The following is an 8,113-nucleotide window of genomic DNA, read 5'->3' as shown; positions in this document are numbered from 1 at the left end:
CAGGACAATAAACAATTTCCCAATCGGCAGGAAAAAAGGGTTTAGTCATATAACTTTAGAGCTGAAATAACTTCTAATGAGAACCAAACTGTCAAGTAATAGAAACTGTATTCTGAGTAGTGTCAGGTGTTGGAAATGAATTATGATTTGGGGCGATGAAGAACTCCAGTCACATCTAACTATGTATCCTGTTAGCTGGGGGCACAGAAGAAGCACAATGTTCATCTCTGATTTTTGGTCTCTCTACTAAACCAGACTGTTGTTGTGGGGAAAAATAAACTTTTCAGGAAAGTGTTTGATGTTAGGTGTCTTTGTGTTGATTTCAACTCATAGTGACCCCAAGTGACAAGGCTGAACTGCTGTAATATACACTGTAATCGTCATAGGAAGAAATAACTTTTTTTCTCCTACAGAGCTGCTTGTTAGGTTTGAACCACCAACCTTTTGCTTAGCAGTCAATTGCTTAATCATTACACAATCAGGGCTCCACAGAAAGACTTGGGATTTGTCAAAGAGGAAACGCACAGAGCAGAGCTCCCTTGCATTGATAAATGGAGCTGACACCTACCAGAATGGGAATTCTAGAGTGGTGGCCCAATGAGAGCTAAAGATTTCTGGTTAAAGATGCACGATGGTGGCCTCACAGGGAGCTCTGGTGGCTGCCAACACAAAGGCAGGCAGTTTAAATCCACCAGCTACTCCACAGGAGAAAGATGGACAATCTTTTCCTACGTGATTTACTTCCTCTAGAGACCCACTGGAGGGTCAGCTATGAGTAAGGTCTGACTCGACCGTACATAACAACAATGGTAGCCTAGTGGATAAGGAGTTGTGCTGCCAACTCAAAGGCGCTCAGTTTGGACCCACCCACTACCATGAGGGAGAAAGATGGGCAATCTTCTCCTGTGCAACTTACAGACTTTGAAAACTGTGGGGCCACCTTTGAGTTAGTTCTGATGTATGGCATATGACAACAACTAATGACAACGTCCCATTCAATATTTCTAACACATACTTCTTGAGGTTTCTAGGCAGTGCACATGATTAAAGTGCTTGACTGAAACCTGAAAGGTTTGAAGTTTAAGTTCACGTAGAGATGCCTCAGAAAGAAAGCTTGGAGATCCACTAGCAAAAACCAGTTACTTTAAAAAAAAAAACCCAAAACCCAAAAAAACAAACCAGTTCCTAAAACACAGAGCACAGTTCCACTCTGACACACACCAGGTTACCACGAGCTGGAGTGGACTTGGAGGCAACCAGCTTTTGGTAATTCTCCAGAAGATCACTTCTAAGTAGTGTTTGAGGAAAGAGAAGATATTCCAGAGTCAATGTTCTGCTATAGAAACCCTCTATTAAGACATTAACAGGACAAAACCAAATTGTTCTGGGATGAGAAAAAGCAATAACATAATGGTTGAAGGAGTTCCACTGAATCATGACCATGGCTTTCATTTATAAGAGAGAAAACAAAGGAGCTTATCACAAGACTATGACTGATGACCAATGCAATCCACTTTGGTATTGTTGCAGGTTGCGCTAGAGAAGTGGGCTTAAAGACTAAGATTAGGATATGTATATAATTCAGTATTTACAAAGATTCCAGGGATTTTGGACACCTGACCATATGGGAGGTGGGGAACTACTCATGGCCATGTGGCCCTGAGTCATAGTCACAAGGACCCTAACTGTTAACTAGATAACAAGATCCATCTGACATTAGCAATGGCAGCTCTCATTCCACGTCCTCTTGAAAATACTGCCAGTTCCCTGTCGATGAGCTGGTCCAATAATTTTCTAATTGTTTTAAGTAAAACTACTTGTGTTTGCCATTAATGATATTGTTGGACAATTTTTGCATTGTGTTGAATCACCTCTCTATAGAATGAACACAAAAATTGCCTCTTCGGTTCAGTTGCTTGGACAGGTGGTAATCTTCCAAATTTCTTTGCATAGAAGATTTGCTTCCAGTTTGCACCCATTTGTTTAGATATTCTATTTAGTGTTTCTTCAATTCCTGGAGTTTTGTTTTTTGTCAATGCCTTCAGTGAGGCTTGAGCTTCTTCCTTCAGGACCACTGGCTCTCTTCCTCCTTCCGCCCCCCCCTTCCCTCTCCCTCCTCATTCCTGTTCTTGATTATAAGCTATTTCCTGAAATAGTTGAATGTCAGAAATTCTTTTGGACTTCTGGATACATCAACTCTACACTCCTTCTATCTGCTCTTGATGTTTCCTGTAGTACTCAATTTTTTCACCCACAGAATCCTTCAATATTGCAACTCAAATTTGAAATTTTCTCCTCAATTCTTTCAACAGGAGTAAATGCCAACATGTTCTTCCCTGTTGTTCTCCTAACTCCAGGCCCTTGCGCATTTCATTCACCCTTTTAAGTGCATTAAAATGCTTTACTCCACTTCATTATGAATAAAAACAGCTACTTTCTAAGCACAGCCATGAAAACATTTCTTGTAATTGGTTTTATGACTAGGAACACTGATGTCACCACAGCTCTGAGGATCTTACATCATTGACATGATTATAGAGAGAGAAAAAAAACAGGAGAGAACAGTTTTATGCTTTCTAAACTAATACCAGATGCATCTCGGTTGAAAGCAGAAAATACCAGAAAGATGTTTACCTCTGTTTCATTGACTGTGTAAAGGCATATGCCATGGGAGGGATGCACAATGAATACAGAAGACCTAAGAAGAGTTGATACCTTTAAATTGTACACAAAAGATCATATATATATGATTGATATATATGTGACTGATATCTATATATGATTGATATCTACATATTATATATATATATATATCTTTATTACACACCATAGACTGCCAAAACAACAAACAAGCCTGCCCTGGAGGAAGTGTAATCAGAAAGCATCTTAGAGCAAGACTTCATATCACAAACTGTGGGCATGCTATCTGGGTGGGAGGGAGGACCAGTCCCTGGAGAAAGACATCATTCTTGGTAAAGGAGACTGTTGGTGAAAAACGGAAGACATTCAACGAGATGGATTAACCTGGTGGCTACGACAAGGGTTCAAACAGCAGTAACTGTGAGTGTGGAACAAGACCAAGTGTTTCCCTCTGTTGTGTGTGGCATCGCTATGAGTTGAGGTCACTATGAGTTGGGACAGATTTGACAGCATCTAACAAGAAAGGAGCCCTGATGGTGAGTAGAAAGGATTCCAGCTGCTAATGGGAAGGCCGGCAGTTTGAACCCACTAGCCGCTCCTTGGGAAAAAGACGTGGTAGTCTGCTTCTGTAAAAAATGCTAGGTTGTGATACTTTCTCCTTGGAGTGACCCTGTGTATAACAGGAACAAAATACTGTCCATCCCTGCACCACTCTCATCATCATTGTCTTGTGCACCGTGTCAATCCATTTTATTAAGATTCCAGAATGACAGCCTTGGAAACCTCTGGGGAGATCTGCTCTGTTCTGTAGGGTCCACATTAGTTGGAACTGACTTGGTGTCACTGGATAAACTTACAGAGTAAATATGCAACATCAGCTTTTGGACTCTGGAAACGCTTGGGGATCCTACATTTTCCTTTCTCCTAAACTTGAATCATAGTCTAAAAGAACAGTCTGTTCTTGTGGAATTGTACTAACTAGGACTGTCCAAAGTAAGTTACAGGTTTTTGCCAGTTTTCTGTGCCAGTGACCTAGAAACTATTTCAAAACCTATTTTTGCTTCGTAGGGGCTGAAATTTCTGTGGAAAACAGTCTAGTCAACACTGTCCCAGAGTCTTCAAATTTAGAAATTAATTCCCAAAGAAAGAAATATTAAGTTTTATTGTGGCAGAAAATAACCTTTTCATAGCCCAATTGTAGGAGAACTAACTCACTCTGCAGTGCCACACATTCAAATATTCACAATTTGCAGTATGAAGATGCAAGAGAATTAGGCTAGCAATTCTCCAAACTCCAAAAAGTTCTGAGTAATGGACATACACAAACATGCTGCAGAGTTGACACTGTACATCATAAACATGTGAAGGTACATAACATTTTGTAAAAAGAGAAAGAAAAAAACACAACTGAAATTTGCTGAACTATATCCATTCATAAAATACATACACACCTTAATTCATAATAATTCCTACTTCACACTTTTTAAATAATCAGAAGATTTCTAATTGCATATTTCATGTTGGAATGTCTCAAGGTCAGAAATGATTATTCTTGAACCTGAACTTTTCCCCCTTTCTTTCTTAAAAAAAAAAGTACCCAGATTAAAAAAACAAAATAATGAAAAAACTTTTTTTTTTGGGGGGGGGGAAGTGAAGAATCTTTTGTGCATCCCTAAATGAACTGATTCTTAAATAGAAACATGAGAGTTTTATCATAAATATTATGATGTGATTCTTAAGGAACAATGCGAGTGTTACCATGCATATGAGTTATTCTCTTCACACACTTCTCACTCCCTTTTCCAAGATGCCTCCAAAAATTCTAGAAAGAACACAGAGGACAAGAGAAAGAGGAGTTCAGTAACTGTTCCTAAGGCAGCTCTGGTGCACTTAAGAACCAGGAAGTGAGTGGCTTCCTTTTAAAAAAATAAGATTTTACTATGTTTTGGTAAGTTTACACAGAAAATTAGAGTCTCACTCAATGATTTCCATGCAAGTTATTCAGTCATATTGGTAACATTTTCATAATACATGAGCATTCACATTATTTCTGTTCTGGTTGTTCTTTTCTCCCTAATTTCCTCATTCCCTTATATTTTCATCCTTTGTTTTAAAATGTTCATGGTCTATGGGTCATCTGTTATTGTTAGGTGCACTGAGTTGAGTAAGACTCATAATGACACTTTGAACAACAGATCTGAACTCTTTCTTATCCTGTGCTATCCTCACAATCTCTGACACACTGTAGCCCATTGCTGCAGTCACTGTGTCAATCTAGCTGGTTGAGAGTTGTCTTCTTCACCGTCCCTCTACTTTCCCAAGCATGATGTCCCTCTCCAAGGAAGAACCTCTCCTAGCAACACGCCCAAAGTGTGTGAGAAGAAGCTTCATCATCTTTGCCTCCATAATGACCTCCTAAATTTTCTACAAACACCGCCTGCCCCCAGATTTAGTGGGAAACTGGTATCCCACTTTTAGTACATGCTGCCATCTGGTGGAAGTTTTTATAATAATGTAAATCATCCCATCAACCCCAGCTCCAGAGACCACTCAGAATGTATGTATTACATGAATAAGGATGAGAGAAGAAAAGTCGATGCCTTTGAGTTGTGGTGCTGGTGAGGAGTATTGAACACACCATGAAAACAAACAGGTCTGTCCTGGAGAGCGAAACCAGTTTGCTTGTTGGAGGCAAGGATTTTTGAAGGGCCACCTCACATGTTTTGGGCATGTCGCCAGGAGGGGCCAGTCCTTTAAGAAGGACATCATGCTTGGAAGGGTCAGTGCAGAAGAGGAACACGCTGGATGAGATGGTCTGATACAATGACTATGGCAATAGGAAGCAGAAATGGTGCATTTGGCTCAGGATAGGGCAAGGTTCAGAGCCATTGTTCATAGGGTCACCATGGGTTGCTGACTCAACAGCATATAACGACAATAATTGTGTCAAGGGAGCTCTGGTGGCCCGTGGTAAAATGCTGTGCTGCCAACAGGAAGAAACATGGTTCAAACCCAACATCTGCTCTGTAGGAGAAAGATGGGCAGTCTCCTCCTGTGTTATTTATTGCCTGTGAAAACCTAATTGAGAGTCAGCTACGGGTCAGTTCTTACTCCATGGTACCTCACAACCACTACCAATTCTAGAAAAGTCCTTATTACCTTGAATTTTAAAAAAAAATTAATTTAAAATACTTATTATTGAAAACATGGTTTCAACAACAACATATCAATAAAAAAAATAAAAACAGAAAATAATAGTTGTAAAAGAGTTAAAGTAATTGTTGCTAGTTTTGTCTTTGTACAGGAAATTTGTGTGAATAGCTGTAAAATACCATTAGGGACTAAATTTACAACCATACCTGCAGTTGTCAATCATTTATTTATGATTAAAAGATGACACAGGCAATGGACTTGAAGACACAGTTGTTTTAATAAGAAAAGGCACTAAGACTAAGTGTGGAAACACTACATCTGCTATTGAAATTCTGGAACCTTCTGCTTAGAATCCCCTAAGCATTTTGCTGGAGAAGCCTCATACAGTGCTGGTTCACTCCAAACACACGGTTTAAGGCGTGCTTTATAGAAAAAGCAAATTACCTGCTCCTGGGTTTACCATTTGTTTGGTTTTTAAAAGAAATTATATAATTTCTTAATCAGAATATTAAATAAGGAGATAGGCTATGGTGAATTTTCTGTTACTAAACAAATTGGTCTTACAGAAATTTGATCTGATTTGGTTTATGATCCCATCAGCATAATGAAAAGACTGATATTTTGGTTAACTACTGAACAGAATATCATAACACGACAGTCTTTTGTTATTGTTATATATGGAAAACCAGATTCATGTAGCTGAGGGGCATTTAAATGCCTTGTGGGGGGGAGGTGGAAACCAAGAGTGAAGGTTATTATGGGAGAAGGAAGAGCATTGGATCATGTTTGGGGTCCAAACGAACATTCTACCTTTCCTAATTGAGAGGTCACATTTAGGAAGACTTCCAGTTCTTCTTGGCCTCCGCCCCCCAACTAAAAATGAGATGATGGGCCTACACGACTTCCAATGTCCCCTCCCTGTCTAAATTCCATGATTACAAGATTTTTCATGTGCATGTTTCAAGTTTCACACAAATGATTTATCAGAATAGTAGAACAGACTAGCAAAATAGGATTTCCATAGTTCAGAAGAATATTTATTCAAGTAATTTGTAAAAAAAAAAAAGCCTTTTTGGAACAAAGAGAGAGACATAGGTAAGATAACTTGACAACTGTAAGTATGCCAGAAACCCATAAGTATATTTTAAACAGGTAGAAGCAAGTAGTTTCCACCTGTACAGTTCCTGCTGTTCTTTTCAAAAAAATCATTCTGTGCTAGTCCTATAAATTCATACTAAAAAAACCCAAACCCACTGCTTAGGACTCACAGTGACCCTATAGGATAGAACAGAACTGTCCTGTAGGGTTTCCGAGACTGTAAATCTTCATGGGAAGCACATTAGGACATCATTGTCCTATGGAGCAGCTAGGGGATTCAAACTGACAAGCTTTAACAGTCAAGTGCTTAATCACTGCACCACCATGGATACTTACTTTCCTTCTCATTTCCTATCATGACATGGAACAATTTCAGGGGCTCAAATGATATGTTGTTATTATTTTGTGCCATTGAGTGATCTGCGACTCATAGCGACCTTAATAGGTACGACAGCTCTGAAGGTTGCCCTGTGCTGAGCCAGTCTCACTGATTCTGATACACCAACCCCCATTACCCCAGTTACCGTGTCAATCTATCTCATCTAGGGTGTTCCTCTCTCTCCCTCCATCTTTCCAAGCATGATGTCCTTCTCTAAGAACTGGTCCCTCCTGGCCATGTGCCTAAAATATGTGAGACAGAGCTTCAAAATCCTGGCCTTCAAGGAGAAACTGGGTTTCACCCTCTCTAAGACAGACCTGTTTGTTCTCTTGATGGTCCATGGTATACTCAATACTCTTCTCCAGCACCACACTCAAAAGCATTGATTCTTCTGTCATCCTTACTCATTGTCCAGCTCTCTGACGCATAACAAATAATTAGGAAGACCATGACCTGTATCAGACACACCTTGGTCTCTAGACAAGTACTCTTTAGCACTTTGTAAAGGTTCATAACAGCAGACGTCCCCATTGCAATTCATCTTTTGATTTTCTGACTGCTGGTGCCAAGAGTATTGATTTTGGAGCCGAGCAAGCTGAAATTGTTAATGACCTCAATCTCTTCTTGATCCATCATGTTGCTGCCAATTGACCCAATCAATGCTGAGGCTCTTTAATATTGAAGACCACAAACCTTGACTTCCAGCTGCAAGCACTTCAGGTCCTCCTCAGTTTCAATAAGTAGGGTGGTTTCAGCTATATATCGCAGGTTGTTGATGAGTCTTCCTCCAATCCTGATGCCACACTCCTCCTTATATAGTCCAGCCTCCCGAATGATCTGTTC

The sequence above is a fragment of the Elephantulus edwardii genome, unplaced genomic scaffold (assembly GCF_000299155.1).
Source record: "Elephantulus edwardii isolate Elephantulus edwardi_28Jun2011 unplaced genomic scaffold, EleEdw1.0 scaffold00270, whole genome shotgun sequence".
NCBI lineage: Eukaryota > Metazoa > Chordata > Mammalia > Macroscelidea > Macroscelididae > Elephantulus > Elephantulus edwardii.
Note: the sequence above shows the minus strand (reverse complement) of the source record.